The sequence below is a fragment of the Alexandromys fortis genome, unplaced genomic scaffold (assembly GCF_014885135.2).
Source record: "Alexandromys fortis isolate MF-2015 unplaced genomic scaffold, M_Fortis_MF-2015_v1.1 scaffold_202, whole genome shotgun sequence".
Lineage (NCBI taxonomy): Eukaryota > Metazoa > Chordata > Mammalia > Rodentia > Cricetidae > Alexandromys > Alexandromys fortis.
Window position 1 is genome coordinate 2,159,912 of NW_026068077.1, and position 26,919 is coordinate 2,186,830.

A 26,919-nucleotide genomic window follows, 5' to 3' on the forward strand; every position below is an offset into this window, starting at 1 on the left:
ATTCAAGTCCCTGAAGGACTGTGAAACTGAAGACAAGGGTAAAGTGTAGAAAGACACAACAGGCAAGTCAGGAGCCTTTATATTTTAAAGCATCTTTCCCAACCAGCCCCCTAAAATATAGGGAATTCATTCAACCTTAGATATTAACATTTATTGATTTCTCTTATACATTGAGAAGTATCTTGCAATGTAACTGTACTGAGAGTCAGGGCAACTGTCATTCTCTAGTTGGATTCATAGGTGGTTAGGATCATGGAAACCATCTCTGGGCTCATTTCTGGAAAGCCCACTTCTTTACTACATAGGACATGTTATTAGTATAACATACATGTTATTAGTATAACATACATGTTATTAGTATAACATACATGTTATTATTAGTATAACTGGCCAAATATCGCCAGTGATGTAAAGGCAACAATTGTTCATTCATAGTTGTGGAAATATTCATTACAAAAAAAAAGAGTTGGGGTTCGGTGTTACAATGTTAGCCTAAAATGCAGGAGGTACTGAGTTTAACCTCCAGTACTGAGAGCAAACGTCTTACAGTTTGGTATGCCTTTCACAGAAGGATGCTCACAAGGAGGGAGGCTAAGGAGTTCGCCATCTTAGACCTTGTTGCTCATAATAATGTCTGTAAAGGTCAAAGGTGTGAGATGTATAACACTTAGGAATTTTGAGATGGACCACCAACTTCTTAGTAAAAAATTTCTGCCAATCCAAAGCGCCATTAACAATGTTTGAAAATATCTTTTCCTTCTAGTTCCTATCAATGGGCAGCCTTTGAAACTATGAATCTGATAGGCCTGGCAATAAAACAAACAACATATGCTTTAAAAAAAAAAAAAAAAAGGAGACATCTTTTGTAGTGATAGCGATGACTGCTTGTAGAGTCTTGGAGACTGCTTGTAGTTGAGAATGGCAGACATGGAAGGTTTCTGTGATGCCCGCCTCCTGAAAGAAACAGTCTAGAAGGCAGCCATCGAAGAGAGAGCCTTTAAAAGTTGTGATAGGGATGCTGAGATGCGGCTCTTCATAACTGACAGATCTTGACAGGGGCACGGGGTGGAGAAGGACTCAGTTTTCATTAAGCACTGGGAGTTTGACTGAGGTCCAATGACTCAGCGCAAGTTAGACTTGGTATTCTTATTTCCTTCTTCTTCTTTTTGGGAGGAGGACACAAGGGTGAGGGGGTGGACCTGGGAAGACTGGGAAGCAAGTGTGACTGGGTGCATTGTGTGTAATTCCCGAACAATCAATAAAAAATTATGTTGAGGGTCACTTTTATTTCTAGTGAGAAGGGGTCTATTGAGACAGCGTCAAATGTAGCTCAGGGGAACCTCGAACTTGATGTGTCACTAAGGATGACCTGGAGCTCTTGGTGCTCCACCTCCCAAATGCTGGAGTTATAGGTGTGATGATGGCTGGTTCCTCAATTCTTTCCAAAAAGTAGTGCCAGGTATGGTGCTAAATGTGCCTTAGTCCACTAAGCTCCTCATTCTTTACATCTTTCTCTTCTCTGCAAATTCTCATTGATTTTTAGTTATGCATGCTAAGGATTCAAAATTATTGGCTTCCAATTTTTAAATAACCTAAAACACGTAATTCAGTCTTTATATCCTGATACTTAAAAAAAAAAAAGGCCTTGCCTCTAACATTTTCCCTAGTCTCAACTTAGTTTAATTCATGCTACTCATCCTTCTTGTGAAGACAGCGCCGATTTCCTGCCGTGCTTTCGGGAAGCTTAACTTGGTTCTTGCTTTTGCTTTCTGATGTGTTCTTATGTAGTGATTATGACTTTTGGCATTGTTCACCAGGAACCTGGCCTGCAACAGACTCTCTGTAATTCCCATCCCTGGGACTGGGCCTGCTCTAGTCTAAATTTCCTTTTAATTATTTTAGTGAGCCCTGCCAATCTAGAAGGATCTGTTATCTTGGTTACTAACCCCGGACATTAATGGAAAGGCCTGTAATGCTCCAGCGAATGAAAGAATCTTTTCGTGTGGCAGATTTCCTCTTCATCGCCTAGCACACCGCACGGACAGGAAGAGCACAATGATGGCGGCTGTGATTTTGTTTTCTTTGCCACAGACTTTTCATTCCCCAGGTACAGCACTCATGCCTGTTAGCTATACCGGGGAAAGAAATAATAAGAAACAGGTGACGGCCTTGAAAACATCATGGAGTCGGTTCCCAGAGCAATTGAGAGCTCTCCAACACCATGCCCTGAGCATGCGCAAGGGAAATTTGAAGGCTCATAAATGTAGCAAGTGGATGCAAGTCATGTCTGGAAAGATGGGAATATTATTGTGAGCTTGAGAATAGCCATTGTGGGGCAGAGGAGAGGGACCACGGCCTGAAGCTTCAAGAACGATATGCTACATTGACACTAGAGCCAGCCACTTCCTTTGGCCCTCTTAGTAAACTCTTCCCGTTTTTTCCTATTCATAGTAAGTGTACAAAAAGCAATAGAGTTGAAGGCAGAGAACAGACTTTGTGAGCAAGCGGCTCTTGCTGTGTCTTTAAGAGCGAATGATTTAATCTCTTCGAGCTCATCAGTTATAAAATAGAAACAGCAGACATCTACCTATACAGGTTGTGAATAAGAAAGGAAAGGTTTAAACATCTGGCTTAGATCTTGCCAAGGAGTGGCCTCCAGCAAATGGGATCCAGGTTGCTAGGGCTGTGTTATTGAAGCACATGGCTAACCCTTGAGCGACAGGCTTCTGATGCAACAGGAATTACCATTTAGAAAACAGATCCTGAATTCAAGCATGTCGACATTGAGAATTCATTGGAGGAGGGGGGAATGATGTTCCGCACTGGCTTCTGTTGATTACAGAAAAAGGGCTTTCTGTTAATTTATAGTCTTGTTGTTTTGTATTTCTGTAGAATAACCTATGTTGTTTATATTAGAAAGGAGAAGGAGAAATGGCTGTTTGAAGACTAAGAAGACACAGTGATGGTGTCAATGGGTTCTGGAAACCCAAGACAAAAAAAGTCCAAAAAGTGATGCGGAGTCATTTAGCTAAGCATCCATGGACTTAGCTGCGACCCTTTATGCCTTAGTAATCAGAGCTGTAGTCAGTGGGAGGATAGGCTTAAAGCAGCACACTGACCCGTTATCAAGTTACTCCCTCCATTACTTGGCTAATTTTGAAAACAAACAAGATGCACCCCAGGAAGAAAGAAAAGACAGATCTGTTTAGGGTGATACTATAGATTCTACCAAAACTGTGTGTTGAAAAGTCCCTCATGGTTGCCATTCAAGATCAAGAGCAGACAAGAAATTCTAGCTGACAACGAAAGAAAACAAGTTCAAAATCATCAATTAAAATTAAGGAACTTAAATATGATATAAAATCATTTAATCTTGCTGATTTATACTGGCTTTCAGAGGCAATTCTTTACTAACGCTTATGTTTATTGCTCTTTTGACTTTTTTAATTACAGTAAACCCCAAATTCAATTATCCACTCTACTATATATTTCAGGCAGTAGTATTGTAAATAAAAGTAGAACCGATTAATAATGTGCTTAGCCTAGCAAAGCTAAATCAAGTAGAATACGGAAAAGGGGGGGGTTGTAATTTGATCAAGGTTTGAAAAGTCTGGGGAAAAAATTCCACCTGGTTAAGCTGGAAAATTTGGAGGCTGAAAATGACATTCTTCTGTTGTTGTTCAAAAAAATCTTTAATAAATTACTCCTCACATGTAAGTTGCAATTTCCTAAGTTTAGGGATGATTTAAAAATATATGCATATTTGAAAACTGCAGCCTTCCCATCAGCAATCAGCTCCATGGGGTTTTTTGTTTGTTTGTTTTGTTTTATTTTCTTACCAAAAAAAAAAAATCCTTGTTTTTTGAGGGCTTATCTCCTTTATCGTCCTCCACTGGCATGTGCTTTCGGAATGATATAGGCCGCTCCAGCTGTGTTTTGGGTTCCTTAAACATCTCACACTATTCCTCAAATGTTTGGGGTTTGACAAAACCCCAAGTGCATTTGACCATGCACGTTTCCCCTTGATTTTTAAACACATGTGGGTTTTATGGGAAATTTCATCCATGTGTTTTTGATTCCTTTACACTTAACTCATCAAAATGTTGTTGTGTAAGGTCTCTTTGATGTCCAAGTAACTTCGGGAGATCCCCCCTCCTCCCTCTTTTTTATGGGACACTTTAATCCTTTTTTCTTAGAAACAGGATGTTGCACGATGCCAAGAAGAAATGAAGTTCTACTTCAGCACAGTGGTGTTTGATGGAACACTTAAAACGCTGTGGTTCAATCTGGCTTAGGATTTGACTGAAATAATTCACTTGGTCATTAATTTCTTGTTAAATTTGTTGATTTGGGGGGGAATTTTGAGGTAATAAAAGGCTATATATTTCTTCAGGAGCAAATACAAAGAGGTAGAAAATGATGAAGTGTTTGAAAATTAATAATGCTGTCTGATAAATGAGCTTGCCATTTTAACCTGTTTACACATGCTAAATGGAGTTCTGTAAATTGGGGCTAATTATGCGCTTTTCTGTTTGTCACCAGGAGGCCTGGGAAAGGGTCAGAGTGAAAAAACCTATTTGAGAGATAGAGTTGAGTTTAGTTTTTCCAAAAAGTCGGAGATAAGTGTATAGAGGTTGCATTTCAATGCTTCACACAGAGCTAAGGAAATGTCATGTATGTCCATACTTACATACATCTACAAATGTGTAATGAAGAGTGTGTTGCTAGGGAAACACATAGTGGAGTTTAATTCTTGTGGAATAGGGACAATAATTGTGCCCGCCTCTTGGAAGGGGGCGTACCACTGTGAAGTTGAAAACGCCTAATACAGTGACAGTCCCCAAGATGTTGACTGGCCCATTGGAGGTTCTCAGCAGGTGCAGCCAAATGTGGGTTGGAAACCAACTCCAGCTATTATCATGACCTTGCCCAAGGGCTCTTCCGTGTTCACCCTCAGTTCCTTTCACACACTCCCATTATAATCACTGTACACCGTGTACACGGTAATGTCGTGCAAGTGTCTAATCTGCATTAATGTGAGAAATGCCACCTGTATTACAGATGAAGCAGTGACTTGCCCAAAGTCACCAAAGCATGAAGAGCAGTTGAAAGAGTTGAGCTGAGCTGTTTCAACTGCACAGTCTGTGCCCTCTCTACTACATTTCAAGATGACAGTCAGTGACCGTTACAAGTGCGCAATCCACATGCCACTCTCTACCAATTTTCAAGACAATAGTCAGCGAATGTTAATAACAAAGCCCCCAAACCAGAATACAGCTTTGCCAATAGTTGTGTGACGATTGTCAAGGGCCAATGCCTTAACACAAAACAACCATCCCTTTGAGAATCATTCATATGCAGCATGACAATCTTTTCAGAATTATAAAATTATAGCAAACAATGGAGATTTACTGTTACAGATGACAATTTTCTGGAGTCATCTTTTTTGTCAGTCTGAACCTAGCTATTCAGTACTAGCCCTTCCTTGTCTTCGTCGTCGTCGTCGTCTTCTTCTTCTTCTTCTTCTTCTTCTTCTTCTTCTTCTTCTTCTTCTTCTTCTTCTTCTTCTTCTTCTTCTTCTCTTTCTCCTCCTTTCTGATCATCTTCTTTTTCTTCCTTCCTCTTCTTCACATTCTTATTCTTTTATTCTTATTATTTTTTCTTTTTCCCCATGCCTGCATTCCTCTTTGTGGCCTATATTTGAGATTAGGTGTTAAAATGTAAGGTCAGGGCCTGAGGAACTGGAGAGATTGGTTATCTTTCTATTTGTATTGTGAAGTTGAAGAATCCCATCGTATAAAATCTTTTTCTATACACCATCCTGTCATCAACATCATTAGATTTAGCCCACTAATCTTCAGTAGCAATGGCTTGTCTTCTACTACAATGAGATGATCACACATTGCTAAAGCCTTTTTTTTCAGTAGCTCATGAAGTAGGAAAGGAGCGAGAGTTGGGGGGCACACATCATGTAGAACCATGTATTCCACTAGCTACTTGATAGAGAAGTGAAACAGAACAAGAAATAGAGAAATTTCCTATTTCAAGAGTCACAGGTGAAACTGAGATCAATCAGATATGAAGTTACTCATCTGAGCCACTGCAAATGATTTTCTCCAACCATAAACTGATTATTTTTGTTTTGTGCTTGGAGAAACAGCCTTTGGGCAAAGGTGGGGGGACCTGTATTGTGTTCTATTGAGAAAGAGCACGTTCTTATATTGCTTTGGGGGATATTCTTTGCACAAATCACTACACGAAATGATAGTCTTATCTTAATTGTAGATTTCATGGACTACAATGGAGAAGAATAATTTACCATAAATTATTGATGACTAATATAGTAGATGGTAGATTTTTCAACCTAATTTTCACCTTGGCAGCATTATTTGCTATTTATATACTTATTTAAATGACAATGATAAACAGCATTTTCTGAGCCTTCATGTACCGTATCAGATACTATTCTTGGTGACTTACAGATATCAAATTGTTAACCCTGTACATGTATGTGTAGCACTATTATTGTGACTTTACAAATGGACAAACCATAATACAGAGGTTAGCAATTTGCCCAAGTACTTAGCTGGTGAGTGACAAAGGACATTCTTGCTTGGAGGTCACGCTTTTGGATTTCTACAGGATAAAACCAGTTTTTCCCTTTCAGACAGACTAACCTCCACTGAAAAATCATGCTCTCTGATGAAAACCCTTTAGAGGTGACTTATTGTCACACACTTTTTATCTTCCAGTAGTTTTAGAACTGCTGGAAAACTTCGAAGGTAGAACGGATAGTTTCTTTGTACATTTTACTTACATTTGACCCATTTGTCAAAAATAAGACTTCATATTAGTACAACTCTGTGAACTATATCCTTCAGACTTCGGATTCCCCCAATGTCTCCATATCATGGAACTCTTTCTGCTCTTCCATGAGGTTTTGTAGGAGACCAGATTACATATTGTCTGGAGAGAGAGAGAGAGAAAGAGAGAGAGAGAGAATTATATCTACACATGAAATGAAGAAACCATTTTGTGCATGTGGGAAAGAAAAAAAAAGAGAAAAAGAAAAAAAGTTCCCTATGCATGAAACTCAATGGTCTGAACAAGGCCTCTGGAGGTGATACTGAAGCAGAAACCTAGACTGAAATAATAAGTAGCATCGAGGGACAGAAAACTATCAGCCGAAAGAGCTGCAGGCAGAGGGAATCACCAGCACTGAGGACCCGAGACAAAGAGGCCAAAGGAAGTGTGATATGGTCAAGGAGCCACGGAGAGCCAGTATGTCTGCAGTAGACAGGGAGAAGGCATATGGTCCTGGGGACACTGAAGAAGAGCCACAGGGAGACAAGGAGCAGACCGTGCATGGTTTGGAGAATGCTCGTCAATGTGATCGATCTTTCTTACAAAATTTCCTCTAGGGTTTTCAGAACTCAAAATACAATTTTCCAAAAAGGAATTCCTAGGCAAAGTCAAACTTGGAATACTCATATTCAGACAGACAGACAGACAGACAGACAGACAGACACACACACACGTCCGTCTATCTATCTATCTATCTATCTATCTATCTATCTATCTATCTATCTATCTATCTATCTATCATCTTTTTATCTATCTGTCTGTCTATCTATCTATCTATCTATCTATCTATCTATCTATCTATCTATATATTAGTGATCACTGGTATCTGTTTACATTGGGTCTTGAGATTGTGAACAAATACCAGTCTAGGAATTACAAGGCCACTTTCTGAGACAACCCCAAAGCTGCTTTTCCAGCTGAGATCCCTTCTGAATATTATTTTGTTTTATGGTTGTCTCATTACTGATGGTCTCTTAGCTTGTCCTTTACAAACATCACCTCCTTACCTTCATCTACCCTTTCCTCCGCTGCTCTGTCAATCCACTCCTCCAAGGTCACTCAATACGATGACACCAGCATGAGGGATGCAACTTTCTTGTGGTCCAAGGGAATTTGTAACTTTGGGCTGAGATGGATTCCAAAACCGATACCCTCAGACCGTTTGCCCTGCACGCCCCTCCCTTAAAGGGGCATGTGTGATCCTGGGTGTCTGCAAGCTGCGCAGCTCATGATCCGCAGTGGCTGGATTGCTATGTCGTATTGTCGTATGTAATAGCTGGCAGCAAAGGGAGTGGGATGTGAGCTACTCATGTTGCTCCCTCTGTAGGAGCTGTCAACCAGATCAAGTCAGAGAATTGGGAAAGCAATAAAGAGAACCTTGGCTACTTTCCTCCACAGATATTTTCAAATCTTCCACCATCCACCAAACTAAAGCAGATGAATTGTAATTGATTTTTATAAAGGCTTCATAAAATATATCTAAACATTTGGAAACATCTGTGAGATGGCCCAGGAATCTTATTTTCATTAGTTTTGAATGAGTTCAACTTGGGAGATTTGTGATGAACTCAATCTGGCAGTGCACAGAGTCAATGCAAGGTATAGCTGGATACACTAAGAAAGGACCACCCTGGGGGAGTTTTCCTCTTGGGCCTACGTACCCATCTCCAGCCTCCAGTGGTACAGCCCCATTGGTTTGACCATGGTCGGTAGGTGGACAGTTCTGGATTTGAGTTCTGGGTCTTCCATTTATTAGCTCTATACTTTGGACAAGTCACCAAAAACATTTTCAACTTTCCATTTGTAGATCTTTAAAGTGGAGGTGATATTGTTACTATTTAGGATAACTGTGAGTATTGAAAGAGCATTTGGTCAAGGCTTAGCACAATGAGTCTTTTATTTTAAGTGACCAATTAAAGTTAATGATTAATAAAATTATTATTGTTAATAAGATCAAATATTTATTGCTCTTGTTATGTGTAATGCAATGTTTCAAGTGTAGAACTGGGGACTGTCCATGTGAAGCTTAGTTATCAGCAGAATATCTAAGAACAAAGATGAAAAGAATTTAAAGATAAAGTAAATGATTGTCAAAGAACCGAACAGTCAAAACAGAATCCTAGAAAGTAAAAATCTGTATGGTTTGCAGAGGCCTAAAGAGAGAACGAGTTCAGCAATGAAGAGGAGGAGCTGCTCTTCCAGAGGACCCAGTTCCCGGCCCAGCAACAATGCTGGGAGACGCACAACCTCCAGATCTGTAATTCCAGATTGGAACACATCTGGATCTTCTGGCTTCCCACCACCTGTGCATACACACATACACACACACACACACGCGCACACACACGCACACACACGCATACACACGTGCGCGCACATACACACAAACCTGCACATACACATATTCATATACACGCACACACACTCCCACATACAAGAACACACATGTACAAGTACATATGCACACATGTGTTAAAATAAAATATTTTTTAAAATGCTGGGGGAAATAGGGCAGATTCTATCATAGTTCTTTAAGACTACACAGGTGTAAACTATGTATTAAAGACAATATTAATAGAAAATTTAGTGAATTGTTAAAGAATAGGTATAATTAAGATGTATGGGGTTTTACTAAGAAATAGTTTGGGGCTAGCTCACAATAGCTAACTAGATTAATTAGTGTCAATTAAACACACTGGTTTCACTGAAGCCTTTCTATAAATCAGAACATTTTCCCCCTCAGGAAGAGGCTTGTAGTGGGTAGAGTGGGTAGGAATATTTTTGCTAGCCTTTGATTGCAACTTTCATTCAACTGCTCAGATCTTGCAAAGTGGTTGTGATAAGGCTTGCTCGTCAGAAATGAGCATGTATCAGGATTGTAACACCTTTAGGCCCGGCACCCCTACAAAAACCCTTGTCACTTTAGTTTAATTGCAAATTCCCCAGAGAACCTCCTCTAATGACCCATTTACATTAAAGCTTTTAAATTAGATTTCAATCTTAATTTCACTTGAAATGCTACCCTGGAGTAATCATTCCATTATAAATCATTTTATTTGATTTTATGGAATTGCTCAATTACAAGAGAAGTATTGAAATAAAGTGGAGCGATATTGAGAGACGTGGAGAGACAAAAGCAGGGTCTGTTTGACTTTGGGAAAATGTTATCAGTCAGAGCAAATCTCAGTCATTTGTAAGCTGCACGGTGTCTTACAGTACTGAGCTGCGGGATATTCTGTACGAGAGATAATTGGAGCGCTGTGACACTTTGAATGAATATTGAGGCTTTCGACTTGGGCAGGAAGCACAGCAGAACACCAAGATCATTCTAGACTGAGGTAGGATGCTCTTTTCTACTGGGCGAATTGCTGATCGTATGAGGCCATCGTTAATGGCAGAGAATGCATTTCAGGGACTGCCTTGCCCTGCACACCTTTATCACATGTCTGCGTGTGTGCCATGAGTCTCCTTATGGCCGTCCTCAGCCTTGCATAAATTTTATTCATATGTTACTCTAAACACTGTGACTTTCCTATACACCGAGTATGAGAACTTCCCCATAAAAGTCTTTTGAACTCATTTTATATGGGACACAGTGTTTTTGTATTATTTACAATATGCCACCTGAGAGCTGTGTGCTCAGATCACTTGCACTTGGAATCTCAGCATTTGAGTCTAATGGAGTTAGAGGCCAGCCTGGCTTTCACAAATGAGTTCCAAACGAGTGGGACACTAAACAGTTTTTGTAACTGTTAGTGCACTGCTTGAAACCAGGGACCACAAAACCATAGTCTAAGATCCAAATGTTACGACAGGGACCCGTGAAACATGCAAGCAAGTAACTTGCTTCCTTGGGTAGGAATTCAGCTCTGTGCAGAGTAATTATATGAATCACTGTTTGTTAATACGATAAAATACCATGACCAAGAGCTGGGCAGTGGTGGCGCATGCCTTTAATCCTAGCACTCGGGAGGCAGAGGCATGCAGATAACTGTGAGTTCGAGGCCAGCCTGGTCTACAAGAGCTAGCTCCAGGACAGCTCCCAAAGCTGGCAAAACCCTGTCTCGAAACACAAACACAAAAACAAACAAACAAACAAACAAAAAAAACCCCACCATGACCAAAAGTAAGTGAGGGAAGATGTTATTTTCTGGGTGGTTTCAGAGGGATAGAGTCCATCATGAGGCAGGTAGAGAAAGCAAGAGCAACAGGCAAGTAAGGTGGTGTTATAAGACCTCAAGGCCTATCCCCAGAAAGGCTGCACCTCTTTAAAGTACCATAACCTCCTCAAAGTGCCACCAACCCTGGAGCAACTGTTCATATACATGAGCCGATGTGGGAAATTTATCTTTCAAACCCCCACGTTTGGCATCTGGCCACTATAGCTTTATGGCCCTCTCATAATGCAAAATCCATTTCATCTAACTTCAAAAGTCTTCACAGTCTTTAAAAGTCTCTGTACTGTCTAAGAGTCTTCTGTTTATGTCTCTTCTAAGACTGAAGGGCATCTCTTAACTGTGCCTTATGTAAAATAAATACATAAAAGAAAACCAAACAGATTACATACTCTAACGTACATACAATGGCACAGAATTCCCACTCCAAAAGGAATGCATAGGGGGATGGTGAGGAGGTACTGGCTCAAAGCAAGATCAGAACTAACCAGGGAGACACCAACTCCTCTAGCTCCGTGCCCTGCATCTGGAGCTTCAGTTTCAAAGGTCTTAGGTGACCTTGTCCCTCCAGCTTTGCAACATACATTAGTTTTTCACTTGGCATGATTCCATGCCCCATGGGCAGCTCTCCTTGGTAGATGTCTTATGATTCTGGCATCTCCAACATCTCCATGGCAACCCAGATTCAGCATCGCAGCTTCATCCAGCAGCATCTCAGGTCTTCCTTGCAGGAATCTCTGTCCTCGGAGGCTCTCGAATACCATGGAGAAAGAATCCATAGTACCTTTACTCTTATATTGTTCTCAGCTCCAAAGCCAGTACCATGTGGATGACAGGGCCAATTTCAGCTGATGGCAAGGGATAGAACTTCAGCCCCTTGGGCCACAGTTGCATCAGAATTTTCACACTGTTGCTTTCTAGAAGAGGAAACACTCTAGGCCAGTTGTTCTCAGCGTTCCTAATGCTGTGACCCTTTAATACAGTTCCTCGTGCTGTGGCCAACTCCAACCACAAAATTAGTTTCCTTGCTATTTCATAACTGTATTTTTGCTACTGTTATGAATTGTAATGTAAGTATCTGATATGCAGGGTATCTGATATGTGACCCCTGCAAAAGGGCTGTTGGATCCCCGATGGAATCTCAGCCCACAAGCTGAGAACTGCTGCTCTAGGCTTTTCTTTCCCTTCAAAGATTGGTGCTTTGGCCAGGCAGAGTCTTACCCTGAGGAGCCGCCTATCAATTCAGATGCACATCAAAAGGCTTCTCATAGGGAAACAGTCTCCTAAAGAAGACTGCCTTGCTTTCAGCTCATGATTTGGCTGTAACATCCTGCTTCCTAGAGTTCTGTCCTTCTCTAAGCTACTCGTTTGATTTTCTCTGCCCTGTGTGTTGCTATTTTCTTTCAGACTCATTCAGAAGAGTACTAAGTAACGCGCATATCTCTATGGCAGTTGTTTATAAAGTCCTTGTTCTATTTTGGAAGAAACCCCAGGAGCCGGGCCTCCCCTTTCTGCAGTACTCTCAGCAGCAAGGCCTTCCCAGGCATCTGTTGGACTGTCCCATCAGCTCTGCTTACAATGTTCAACAGCCTTTCCAAATTCTTCCACATTTCTCCAGAACGCTGTGCAATGGCTCTGCAGAGCAATAACCCCATTTTTATGTGAATAGTGTTCTGTATCCATTACTTCTCTATTGCTATGATAAAATGCCACAACCAAAACCAATTCATAGAAGAGTTTATTTTAGTTTATGGTATCAGAGGGATAGAATTTATCATGACAAGGGAGACAAGGCATGGCGACAAATCATATTTTCATCACACACAAAAAGTAGAGATGAGATAGAGATAGAGGCGGGAGGGATCAGGAATTGAGGCAAGGCTATACGTTCTCAAACTAACCATCAGTGATATATTTATCCACCTCCTAAAAAAAGCCACCACCTGAGGACTAAGGGTTCAGATAGATACATAAGCCTGTGGAAGATGTTTCTCATTCAAACCACCACAGCAAAAATAACTAACTAGAAACTTCTATTTCCTCTCTCCAATGCCATTATTTCACTTTCAAAAGATAGACTTCCTTAAAAAATCTACCAAGGAGTTGATTTAAATTCAATATAAAGAAATGAGACCATGATTTTATAAATCTACTATTGTCAACCTTGGTCAAGAGATGAAGACATTTTATTTTGTAATTATTTTACTCAAGGTCTGGAACCTGGTCTATTTTCTTATGCATATTGCATACACTTAAGATGTATATTTTCTATTTATCAGGTGTGGTCCTCTTTCCTCTCTCCTCTGTAAATGTTTAAACTGCATTACCAGCATTCCAGGTAATGAGGCTATGGCAGTAAGAAAGAAAACAAACAAAACAAAGCAAAAACCCACCATTTCTACCACTGTCAACTGTTATTAAAATATTCTCTAGTCAAATTCATTCTTCTCACTGGAAACGCCAATCCAACCATCTGTACCCAGCAAAACTCCCTACTGGGGAAGTAGAAAGGCCACACTGACTGTGAGTCAGCCAGGAATGAGAAACAGCTTAGATGCCCATTAACAGATGAATGGATCATGAAAATATAGCACATTTACACAATGGAATATTGCTCAACTATTAAAAATAAATGAAATCCGGAAATTTACGTAAAAGGGATGCAGGTAGAAAAAAAAATCATCCTGATAGATAACCCAGACCCAGAAAGACAAATACGATAAATATCTCACTTAGACATCATCAGAGAGGCTTCCACTGAAGGGAGATGGGAACCAAAACAGAGACCCCAAACTGGACAATGTGCAGAGAGTGGGAGACATTGGAACACTCTCCTAAGTGGGATGTTTTCATCAAATCCATCCCCTCGAGGCTCAGGGGCTCAGGGAACTCATGTGGAAGAGGAGGTAGGGAGACTGTACAAAGCACCAGCGATGGAAGACAACAAGAAAGAAATGCCTTCCAGTCCCAGCAGTTCCGACTTGGGTATGGATGCGCAGCATGAACTGGTCCAGACCAGATGGGGTCCTAGCACAGAGCTGGGAATGGGGCACACGCTCCCATCCTAACCCACAAGCTACCTCCATGTGACAGCCACCTGGAAGGAACCTTACTTATATCTTGTGGAGTCTCTCTGGGTAACCAACTAGAGTGAAGGGTGGGTGCCAGCCCCAGCAGTAAATGTCCAAGACAAAAGAAATTCAATAATACTTTTGAATTTTTGTCTCATAATAGTTTATTTATGCATGCTTTACCTTACTTGTCTCTTGCTTATCTATTATGGTTTCTGATTTTGTGTTTTTATGGATTGTCTCTGTGTATGAGCATACGTGTGACTCTCTATGTATACTTTTTCTTGTGTTATTTCTTTTTTCCTTTGGATGTCTATTTGCTTTGTGTTATTCTGGTTGGTTTGTTTTATTGGCCTATTTGTTTTCTAAATACAGAAAGGAAAAAAAAGTGTGGAGTTGGATGGATGAGGAGGTAGGAAGTACCTTTAAGTAGACAAGGGAAAAACATGATCAGAATATATTGTATGAAAAAATTATATTCAGCTAAAAAGAGGGTCTTTTATTTGAACGATCTTTCAAGATTACTTTGAAGTAATTAGAAAATAAAACTTTATTCCATATAAATGTTTGACAATTGATATTTTCTCCTTTTTTCCTTCATAATAAATACTATTCTATTTCTTTTAAAAAAGAAGTCCAGTTTTGAGAGGAATTTATTAAAATGGCCGAGTAAGATTATGGGATAATTTTTCAAACATTTCTGGATACTTTTTGTTTACTTATTTGATCTAAGTTTTAAGTGAGGACAATAGAGTTCCTGTAACTCATGAATGACCCACGCCTTTTATTTTTAGGGTTGTCCCTATTTTGATGACTTATCATATTTTTATTTGTGTGATATAATTATGAAAAGGACACCTAGGGTTTTTGTTTGCTTGTTTTTTAAAGGCAGGGCTTCTCTGTGTAGCCCTGGCTACCCTGGATCTCACACTGCAGACCAGGCTGGCCTCAGACTCATAGAGACCCACCTGACTCTGCCTCCTGAATGCTGGGATTCAAGGCGTGCGCTGCCACTACCCAGCAAAACATCTGTCTTTTGACTTGTACAAAATCTTTTAATGATCCTTGATTTTTTCAAAATTTGCATTTATATAAAAGTATTTCTTTTGAACAACAAGCTGGAATTTCTACTTTCTTGTTTCTGTGTTTTAATTCAGACTCTTGGACATAGTTATTCAACAATTTCATCCTCAGCTCCATAATCTACTTACATTATGAATCTATTTTCATTTCTATTCTGTATTTTGTTTCTTTAGGTTCAATGTACAAACTTCACCCCCCAGATTTCTCTATCCTGCTACTCACTATTGGGTATTATATTTACTTCTAAATGTATTCCCTTGTTCTGTGGATTTATATCTTCTGACAGCTTTTTTTTTTTTTTTTTTTTTTTTTTTTTTTTTTTTTTTTNTTTTTTTTTTTTTTTTTTTTATGAGACGGGTTCTCACTGTGTAACTCTGACTGGTCTGAAACCTTTTATGTAGCCATGGAACTCAGAGATTCAACTTGTTCTGCCTTCCAAGAGCTAGGATTAAATGTGTGGCCCTGGAGGGATGGCTCAGCCGTTAAAGGCTAGACTCACAACCAAAAATATAAAAGTATGAGCCATTACATCTTCCTTTTCTAATAGCTTCTTACATGCACATAGGTGGTAAGTATCTGACCCTTTATACATTTGGTTTCACAGCAGATTGATAGTTTGGTTGAGTCTAGAAATCTTTTATTTCTCCTCTTTGGGTTTTGAGTTCTTTTCCCCTTGTCTTCCAGCTCTCAATGCTGCCCTGAAAACTGATTGTCCCTTAGTTTCTTGTGTTCAATTTTCTCTTTGTGTCTTAGCAGAAGTTAGCATGTAAAATTTCATATGAAAACATGAGCTGTGTATGGAATGTAGAAGGTTTTCTGAGTATACAAATAATCCCTCTGTTTTTAATTTTTCCTTGTTCCCTTTCTACCACATTACAAAAAAATCAAATATTTACATTTCCTCTTCCTGCTGCATTTCCCCACAGCAAATTAGACTGTGGTACACGATACCACACTCCTACATTATACTGTAATTTCTTCTGTTCTGAGTCCATTGTTGTGGCTCTGTTTGCTTCTCATCTTTTCAACATTTTTTTAGTACTATTTACTCCCTTTGAGTCTTCTTTTGCTCAAATTGTCTTTAACCATTTATGTCATTTTGTTCCTTCATTATGTTGAGATGTGGGAAACACTGATACTAAATGTGTGTGCTTATTATACATTTAACTGGAAGTTTTTTTGGCTGTATTTTAATGTTTTGTTTTGATTGTTGCTAAAGTATTGGGAAGTATTGTTATGTGTGATGCAAGGCAGTGTATATGAGTATGTGTGCAGAATGGAGTTCTTAGGATCAATTCTTCTACATCATTAGTATTCTTCTATCTTTATTATTATGAAGTCTTCCACATTACATACGGTATACTCTAGTTTACAGATCAGTGAATTTAACTTCAGGGTTATTAGGTCACTAACCTAAAACAATATTATCACGACGAATTGCAGAGCTAACATTGATGCCAAAGCAAATGTATAATGTAAGCCCTACTTACAAATAGTGATTAATTACTTTGAAAGATAACAAGTATGACTCTTAATAATCAATCAATTTTACCTACCATTGATCTGATTAGTGAAGTGGTGCTCTTTATGTGTAAACATGCATGCACTCATGGTATAACACTACGCGAGTACACATCCATGTACCTCCCCAAGCAAGAATAAAAAAAAGCAAGTAACTGAAGGATAACATACTTCCCATAAAATTTTCATCGTCTCTCATTCAGATCATATTTTACACTTTGGGATCATTATAACAGTAAGTTCTGCCTTTTTGAATTTAGACATAAACACACATATAAAGATTTATATTAAGTCAGTAAAACGTAATCTAACAAGCTGACTGTGACATGGTTTTACAACTAATTCACATAGTTAAGAACTAGATGTGCCTGATGGGGTGACATGGCGGTATAATAGAGAAGCAGGGTCACATCCAGTCCACACTTCTTCACAGACGCAATTAGCCTTCAGTTATTTCCTTTTTTAAATTCTTGCTTTTGGGGGGGTACATGTATGTGTACATGTGTGATGTTATAGCATTTGTGTATGCATGTTTGTATGTCCATGGACACACATGTACAAGTGTGTGTGTGTGTGTATGTATGTGTGTGCTCACTTGTGCCTACAATCATTTGAACACTGACGTTTCTGATTGCTCTCTGCTTTTTTTGCTGAGATAAAGGTTCTTTCTGAACTCCTAGCTCACCAATTTTGATAATCTAGCTAGCCGGCTCTTCTCACAGATCCTCTCTCTCTAACTTCCTGTACTGAAGACATTAGCAGTCATTGAATCTACTGACATTGTTTATGTGGGTTCTGGGGATCTGAACTCTGGTCTCGAGGGTTGTCATGTGTTACCCTCTTAACGCACTGAGCTGTCTTGCTAGTCCATATTCTTGTATTTTGGATCTAGTTTTAATTCTCCTCGCCTATTCTTTGCCTCCCTCTTTTCTTCTTTGATGTCATTTGTTTTGACTACCTTGCTTGGTTTTATCTATTCTTTAATGTGTTCATTTCAAGAAGGCAAACATTTTCTTGGGTCACTGTATGAACCTTATGAGAATGTTGTGATTCACTAATGGTGAATACACGTTTGATGAATAAATGAATAAATAAAGTATACATTCATTGGATCTTTCAAAAATACACATGCCATGCCTGTTACCTGATATAGAAATGGGACTAAGACAATGCTGATATATTTCCTCTCATCCTGACCATCTTTCTTCACACATGTTATAAAGCTTAAACAATATTTGTTGGCTCATACTATAAACACATAGTTCAGTTAAAATCAAATAAACACAAATAACTCTAATTTTAGGTGGTCTAAGTATTAGGAACCATAAATATGTGATATGAACTTGTGTTATTACAGCAGGAAATGGTATATACTATAGGAATCTAATCTGATATTAGACACTCAAATACAAAAAGTTAATATTTCTAATGTGCCCAATACCTAGGGTAAGAGATTCTTCCAAACGTTTCTATTAGGAATATAAACTTAGGGCTCCAAATCTTATATTCTACATTCCGTCATTTAAAATTTCTTTCTTTCTTTTATTTATTGGGCATGTGCTCAGAGGATAACGTGTGGGAGTAGATGTGCTCCTTCCATTGCTCCCAGGACTTGAGTTCACGCTGCAAGAGTTGGTGTCAGGAGCTTTCCCACACCGAGATATTTACCAGTCTCCAAGATCATATGTTATAAAAGAAGCCACTGAAACAGGAGTTTGAATGAGTTCTTTTAGTTTCAAATGTTGAAGAATGTATTGGTTGGATTGATTGCTTAGCTGTAAACAATAGACACTCCTCTAGAAAAATATAAAACTTATTAAGCTGTATCAGTAGACTCAGCATCCCAGAGAGTCACGCACAGACATTATGTTGCCAATAACCCAAAATGTATTTCAGAACCAGCCTCCTGCACCCCACTACTGCTACCAATACAGTAGAGACTCACACCGCCCATGTTAGGTATTAAGCCAGAACTTCTGCTATTGTCACCTGAATCAGACAGGATGCCCCACAGTACCTATTTTTGAACAGATTTTTCACTCCAGTATTAATGATATGGTAGGCTATGTTCTTGCATAGAGGCAGCACAGTACAAAGTATAGGCTTTGTGTTTTTGAGAGCTAAGGTCTTTAGACAGTCACAAATGATGCCATCCAAAGAAAAATGGGTGATGTAAAAGCATGGCATTCACTGAAACCATCAATTCAAAGTTCATCTCCATTTTATTGTTTTTTTTTAGACAGTGTTTTTGTGCATATTTTAGGTTTGTCTTGAACTCACTATCTAGTTGACATAGCCTTGAGCTCAAAGGATTACTCTGCTTCTGCCTCCCAGGTACTTGAATTGCAGAAATTGTCCCATCATGCCAGGCTCCCCAATTCTGTTTCAAAGATAAATACTATTCTAGCCATCAGAATGAGCTTGTGTGATTTTTGCCTGTCAGTCACCAGTCTATAGTATATTATGGTTCAGAGATTGTCCACACACAGAAGAAAAACAATGCTATTAACTGATAAAAATAATTGAGACAGCTAGTCCTTCAAAACAAAGAGAATTTGGAATCCTGCAGCCACCCCAATAATACAAGTCATTTCCCATCTACTCAGATCTTCCAGTAACAGCTCAGCCACAGTGAACTGCCATATTTTTTGCTTTATGTGTGTATAATAGAGATAAACTGGGAGAAGTATAAAATAAGAACTTTCTGCCTTGCCATATTCATAAAAGATGTTGCTGTCAGCTTACAAAAGTTTTATACGAGCAGAAAGTAAATATGGAATTCATAAACTCCAATAATAGATTCAAAGTACCCCCTCACCCCCCAGCCTTCTTCCATCTTGCCTAGACTTTCCAGCAGTTGAAGTCTGAGCCACACCCTTGTGGCATAGCAATCCTGAAAGCATTTGTAGAATCAAGTCTTTTTTAGATCTTCTCTTTTGAAGTTGTTGCCCAGCTAATATAAGTCATCTTCCACACTATAAAATTAGTACCAGGGAGTCCATGTGTAGTCATCTTGTAAGTATTTACTGTACAGTATGTTACAGAGACATCTTTGAGACTATGATTTCATTATTTTGGCATCAGAAGTTGAACTTTACCATCTTGTGGCTGAGCTACTCCTGGTGCCCTGGGGGAGACGTAGGCCTTTATGTTTCTCAAAATTCAGGGTTTCTTTTCGTCTTAGTTAGGGGTTGTATTTCTATAAAGAGACACCATGACCACTGCAACTCTCCTAAAGGAAAATATTTAACTGAAGTGGCAGCTCACAGTTTCAGAGGTTTAGTTCATTGCTGTCGTGGTGAACATGGTGGTGTGCAAGCAGACGTGGTGCTGGAGCAGAGAGTTCTACATCTTAATTGATAGGCAACAGGACATGAGCTGAGATACCGGGTGTGGCTTGAGCATATATGAGGCATCAAAGCCCACCTCCACAGTGACACATTTCCTCCAACAAGGCCATACATATTCCTACAAAACTACATCTCCTGATAGTGTCAGTCCCTTTGTGGGCCATTTTCTTTCAAACCACCACCTTACACTCGTTGGTCCCCAAAGGTTTGTGGCTACATCATAATGCCCAAATGCATCCAGCACAATTTCAGAAGTCCCCATTTAAGTCTAGAGTTCAAAGTCTCTTCTGAGGTTCATACAATCTCTTAACTGTCACCCCCTGTAAAGTCAAAATAAAAAAGCAGATCATATACTTTCAACATATAATTGCACAGGATATGCATAAGCATTCCAAAATGCAGGGAAGGGGCACAATTAGGAAAGGCTGGACCAAAGCAGGACCGAAAACCAGCTGGGCCAACTCCAAACTCTGCATCTTCATGTCTGAGGTGGAAGCGTTTTTCAGGTCTCCAACTCCTTTCCTCTTTGCTGCCGACAACACACTTCTGTCTCTTGGATTGATTCCCCTCCCTGTTTGCAGCTCCCCTTGGCAGGTATCCCACAGCTCTGACATCTCTAACATCTTGGGGTCTCGATGGCAATCCAGGTTTCCACTCCACCTCTTCATGCAGTGGCCTTTCTACTAGGCCTCCATTCAGGGACACTGCTGACACATGCCTGGCCTCAGCAGTTTTCCTTAGTTGTGGAGGCAAATTCTATAAGCCTTGTGGGCCACAGAACACAACTGCCACATGTGTCCTAGGCTACCTATACCTGTATATACATGAAGAATACGTTATCATTTTTATATAATCTTCTATGACTTTAGTTTGTGTCCAAGACACTAATGCTTCCACCAAAGTCACACAGATTTCTATATTTTTCTTTCAAGTTTTGTACTTTTGAATTTTGTCAGGTTTGATTTGCTAAAGTTTCAAAGGAAATATTTTATATATGTTTATGAGGGACATTTTGTGGATGTTTTTGTTGTTACATTTTCAATCAGCTTGATGTTGATCTCAGGATGGGATGGCAAGAATGTCATCATCCTGTAAGCCTTTCTGAGACTGGGGTTTCAGTTCAGTGGGTAGAATGTTTGCCTGACACAAGGAACTCGTCAGTGTCATTGAGGCTGTTATATTTGTTGATATCAAGAGCATCATGTTATTCTCTTGTCCTCTCCAGGTCTATAAATTAGGGACGTCTTTCCAGATACTGGGTTTTGGTTTTCAGTCACATACAGTGTGTCCCCTAAGAATTTTGAATATCCTGTGTGTGGAGCAGGCTGAGTGTGGCTCTCAGAAGGAGAGTTTGTTCTGAGCTGGGACCCAAAACAGAGTGGAATCTGGTCCTCCTGGTTGTCTGGGAACAATACTCTCAGAGTCAGAGGGAAATGGAGAAGAAAGTGTCTGGAGATGTGTAAGCAAAACTCTATGCTCCCTAGAGAGAAAATCCCTCCTCAAAGGAAGAATTCAAGGGAAAGGTAATTAATTACTCATTAAACAGTAAGCAGGCTACCTGGCCTGTAATAAGAATTAAAAGATATTTATACTCCAAAAAGAAGCAACAGGTAATCCTTGATTAGAGAAGAAAAATGTTAGAACAAGACAGAGGAAAACATATCTGTGCAACATAATGACAGAAAGATCTGTTATTAAATTAAGGTCTTTCAGTTACTGCAAATGTTTCATAAATAGTTTTCTAGTATTGAAATAATACTTTCCATCAAAATTAAATCTCAGATTTCTATTTATTGCCATGCATATGCTAGTCTTAAAGTTAACTTCTTAATCTACACATCAAAAAATTAATCACAGTAAAAACCATTGATGTCTTTAATGTGTTCAGGTTCCAACCTTCAGCAAGTTTCTAAAAAGAAAGGAAGTGACAAAGATTCTCTCAGGATGGTAAAGGGATATTTCTTTCTTTCAGGACAGAGAACGCAGCAAAACAAAACAAAACAAAACAAAACAAAACAAAACAAAAAACCCTGAGGATGTCTAGTGAAAGTTATGCTTCTCTAACATGACCCTTTTACAGGTTTATCAGTTCTCCTAATGATTTAAAGGCTAGTCTCTGGATGAGTGTGCATTTCTCTCCATGGTATAATACAGTTAGTCCCTGCATATCTGAGGACTGTGCATCTGCAAACTCCACTAACAGGGTTTTGGAATTGTTCCGAAAAATACTACATTTATACTGAGCACATACATTATTTTGTCATTCTCCCTGATAGAATATGACAACCCTTTATGTGGTGCCCAGTTGTCCCGCTGTCATCACTGTGGTGGTCAGAATTTCAGCACATGAATCGGGGGACAGAGCACTCATAGCATGAACTTATAAGCATGGATCTAGTTGATAACGATCCCATAATTCTCATCCGGGTTCTTTTGGGTGATTCAACACGCTAGAAGTATAGTTTGGGAAGTATGCTTCCAAACACTACTGATGAATTACATATATGTTATGTATTTACATTTTAGTGTCAATGGAACTTAAGGAAAAGTATAGTTTGAAATGAATAACAGTTCACTGAATTCTTTTCCCTAAGATCTTTTGGTACCTTCATAGCAATCTAGCCAGTGTTGAACTATGAATAACTATTTTCCCAGCATTCTACAGCTTGTCAAAGGACAGCCTGGGATGGAATCACAGGCAGGGCCTTTGCTGTACAGCTTGCATTCTTTACATAACAAGTCCTCTTTGCAAAATTGAAAGAAGAGAACTCCCAGTCCATGGGCTTCTTTAGAAGCTGCCCTGCAGCATGGAGTTGTTGAGTATAATCCCTTAGCACCTGTCAAAGAGAATCCACAACTATCCTGTGGTCAGTCAGAACACTGTCCTCAGGCTTGTCTCCTGCAATAGTGCACTACAGAGTTTCATTCTTAGCACACCCAGAGGAGTAGCATAGGATTTGTACAATAAGAGATTTTTGTTGACAGAGGTTTCTGTCCTGCTTGGTCCTGCAGCTGTTCGTCCCAAAGAAATACACAGAGCTCTACTATATTAATTATAAACTGGTTGGCCTATTAGCTCAGGCTTCTTATTAACTTCTTACATCTTAAACTAGCTCATAATTCTTGACTGTGTTAGTCATGTGGCTTGGTAACTTTTATCAGTGAGGCATTCTAATCTTGTATCCTCTGCCTCTGGGTGATGACTGCAGACTAAGTCTTTCTTCTTCCCAGAATTCTCCTGTTCTGGTCACCCTGCTTATACTTCCTGCCTGGCTACTGGCCAATCAGTGTTTTATTAAAATACAAGTGACAGGATACAGACCATTGTCCCACAGCACTGCCCCCCTCTTTTTTCAACATAAGAACTCTGAACCGAATTTCTTTTGGTTAGGTTTTCACCTGACCATTATCCATAACAACTTGTAATCAAGACCCTGAACAACAACAACAAAAAAAAAAAACATTATCCATAATCCATTTTTTTGGAAATGTGGGCATAGTTTTCTAGGCTACTTTCTGTTGATTGAGGGCATTGATAATCTTATTGAAACCTAAAGAAAATTTTGAATTATGGTCAAGTCCTGACTGGAATATTCTGAGAGGCTTGATAATCTCATCCAGCAGTCTTGAAACTTTTCTGGATGTAGAACTCAGAAGAAACTCCAACAGAGGTCCTCTGAAATGCTGGATCATCTTGGCCATCTGTTTCTATTGGAGATTCTTCAGCGGGAATCTCCTTTGATCAAACCAGATTTTTCTTAGCCAGAATGAATACACGGATTCTCATTTCCTGTGTAAACAAAAGCAAAATCTCTTCTCCAAAGTGACATATCTTTTGACTTATATTTTAAAGCCAAAGCATTTTCAAATTATATATTAGATTAATCCAGTAGCATTTATAATCAAATGTCTTTTAGCAACAGTTGCCTTTTCTTCAGCAGTCAAACAATTCAAAGACAACACAATAACATACAGTATCCAGACTATGTGTATTTCTCATCTTTACATGGCTTTACTTTAAACTCTATTTTTTAAAAACCTTTTGAGGCTAGGTTTCTTTGTGTATCTTTGGCTGTCTTGGCACTCACTCTGTAGACTAGGTTATCCTTGAACACACAGAGATCTGCCTGCTTCTGCCTCCCAGGTGTTGGGATTAAAGGCGCGTTCCACCACATCCAACTACTCTTTTTCTTTCTTCTTTATTTTAAGGACTTTATCCTTTTTCTTTTCTCTCCCAAGCCTACATGTAGTTTTTAACACTCTGTAAACCATTTAATGGTTTTTTTCATCTTTGAATCTATCTTTTCTGTACATCTTTCTTTCTCTGATCTTATGAGTCTTTAATACGCTAAGCGATATGAATAGGATTAAAGCTGTGGCTTTGACAGCTGGATCCACCCCATTCCTTAGCTTTCTGAGAGTCTAGCTTCATGGCTGAGGTACTGGCTGTAGCCATGTGTATTGCCACAACTCTATGAAATTTTAAGGTCCCTGCCATCACCAAGAAGCATGCTGTCAGCTACTCATAAACATCATTTAAGTGCTTTGTGGCAGAATCTCTTAAAAGAGCTGCAAGGTTTATTGCAGCTAAAGCTGTTAGGAAGCCTCTCTTAAATGAGATGCACTTGCCTCTAGCAAACAGAGTGCACCTGAGGAAATGCTGCTACCAAGAAGCAGTGCTTAACTCTGCTCTTTTTTTTCTTTTATCTAGAATTACTTCCCAAGCTCTCTCAGGTTTTATGTGGATGCAGTTGTCCACATTGGCGTCATTTGTTGACAGAGGCTCTGTCCTGCCCATAAAGGTCTACTATGTTAATTATAAACTGGTTGGTTTATTAGCTCAGGCTTCTTATTAATTAATTCTTACATCTTAAATTAGTCCATTATTCTGTTTGTGTTAGCCACATGGCTTGGTACCTTTATCAGTGAGGCATTCTTATCTTGCTTCCTCTGCATCTGGGTGATGACTGCAGACTCAGCCTTTCCTCTTCCCAGAATTCTCTTCTTCTGGTGGCCCAGTCTCTACTTCCTGCCTGGTGGTCCTGCCTATACTTCCTGCCTGACTACTGGCCAATTGGCATTTTATTAAAATACAAATGACAAAATAAAAGACCATTGTCCCACAGCAGATTTTTACTAGAGTGCTTAATACATTGGTACATTCGTGGGAGAAAGCACAATTCCACTCCTTTCATTGGGGGAAACAAAGCTCAAATTGACTTTCACAAAGCAAATTTTTCCCTTTTAACTTTTAAACCCATGTGTACTTTAAAGGAAATTCAAACCACATGCCTCTAAGTTATTTGCACTTAATTTATCAAATATCATTTGGTAAAAGCTATTTAGTTTCCCAGAAGCCCTAGCACACTTGTTTATAGGATTTTAAGAACCGTCTTTCCTTGAAATAGAAAGTCTCATTCTGTTAGGTCCTCCCTTTAGTATAAGCCATAAATGACTCGGATGCAGGACCCTGGGGCTTTCAGGGACTATACATCTCAATGATAGTCTTTCCCATTGTCTTGCCCGTCATTAACTTCATTTTGGCTGTGGATACAGGAAAACTCAGACTCGTTCAACCATGCAGGTTTACCTACAGAATACCGGCTCCTTGACATCGTTCTCCATTTCTGTGGCATTCTTCCCCATTCTGTTAGCTAAGTTTCCTGGAAAGGGTTAATCATTCCAACAGCCAACTTGACTGGCTACTGCAGCATCAGTTCTTTCTAAAATTCTCATTTTTGCTTTAGATCCTAAAATGGAATGAAATAAAAAGGGTACTGGGGAATGTTACTCTCAGGTGTGTTACTTTTGTTTATGCTGCATTGGATTAACTGTGAAACTGTGATTCTTTGCCTGTCTAAAACACCTGTTGATCCTAATAAAGAGCTGAATGGCCAATAGTGAGGCAGGAGCAAGGATAGGCGGGGCTGGCAGGTAGAGAGGCTAAATAGAAGGAGAACTAAGAATGAGGAGCAAGAGAGACCAAGGAGAGGAGGACACAGCAAGCCACAGAGAAAGAAGTGAAGAAAGGTATAGAGAACAGAGAAAGATAAAAGTCCAGAGGCAAAAGGTAGTTGGGATAATCTCAGAAAATCTGGCAAGAAACAAGCCAAGCTAAGGCCGGGCATTCATAACTAAGAATAAGCCTCTGTGTGTGATTTATTTGGCAGCTGGGTGATGGGTCCCTCAAGTCAAAAGAGTAAACATCACACTACAAAAGGTGGAAAAGAAAGCCATGTGATTTTACTATTTATCAAAAGAAGGCTATTGAATTCCTCATTGAAAAATAGAGAGATCAGTGGATTTCATCATCAAACGTGTTCAGAAGGTCTGAGGAAAGATGCTCCAGCATTGTGATTAGACTGAAATGGCTATGAATTGAAGTTAAATAGCTTCTGTGCTATGCTAATCATTAATAAAAATCCATTCTATGGTTCTTCGTGAGGTCATTTACCAACTTTCCTTAGACAATCCTTCAAGATTATCGGTCTTAGAATTGATTGATCATTTTATATTTAATTAGTACTATCATTAGACAGCTATTATTTATCAGTTGTTTGCCAGGTTCTAGAAGCTGCAGCATCTCACTTCGTCCCCATAGTTACTTTACGATTTACAGACTCCCAAAAATAATCATAGAGGAACTATGTTATTTAAATCACTGCTTGGCCAATCACGTAAGTATATTGCTAGCTAGCTCTTATATCTTCTGTTAACTCATTTCTATTATTTTATATTTTACCACGAGGCTCATGGCCTGCCATCAAGGTCCCAGCTGGTAGCTCGCATCTTTCCCCTCTGGCGGCTATATGGCATCTCACTGTCTTTGCTTACACACTCTCTCTCTCTCTCTCT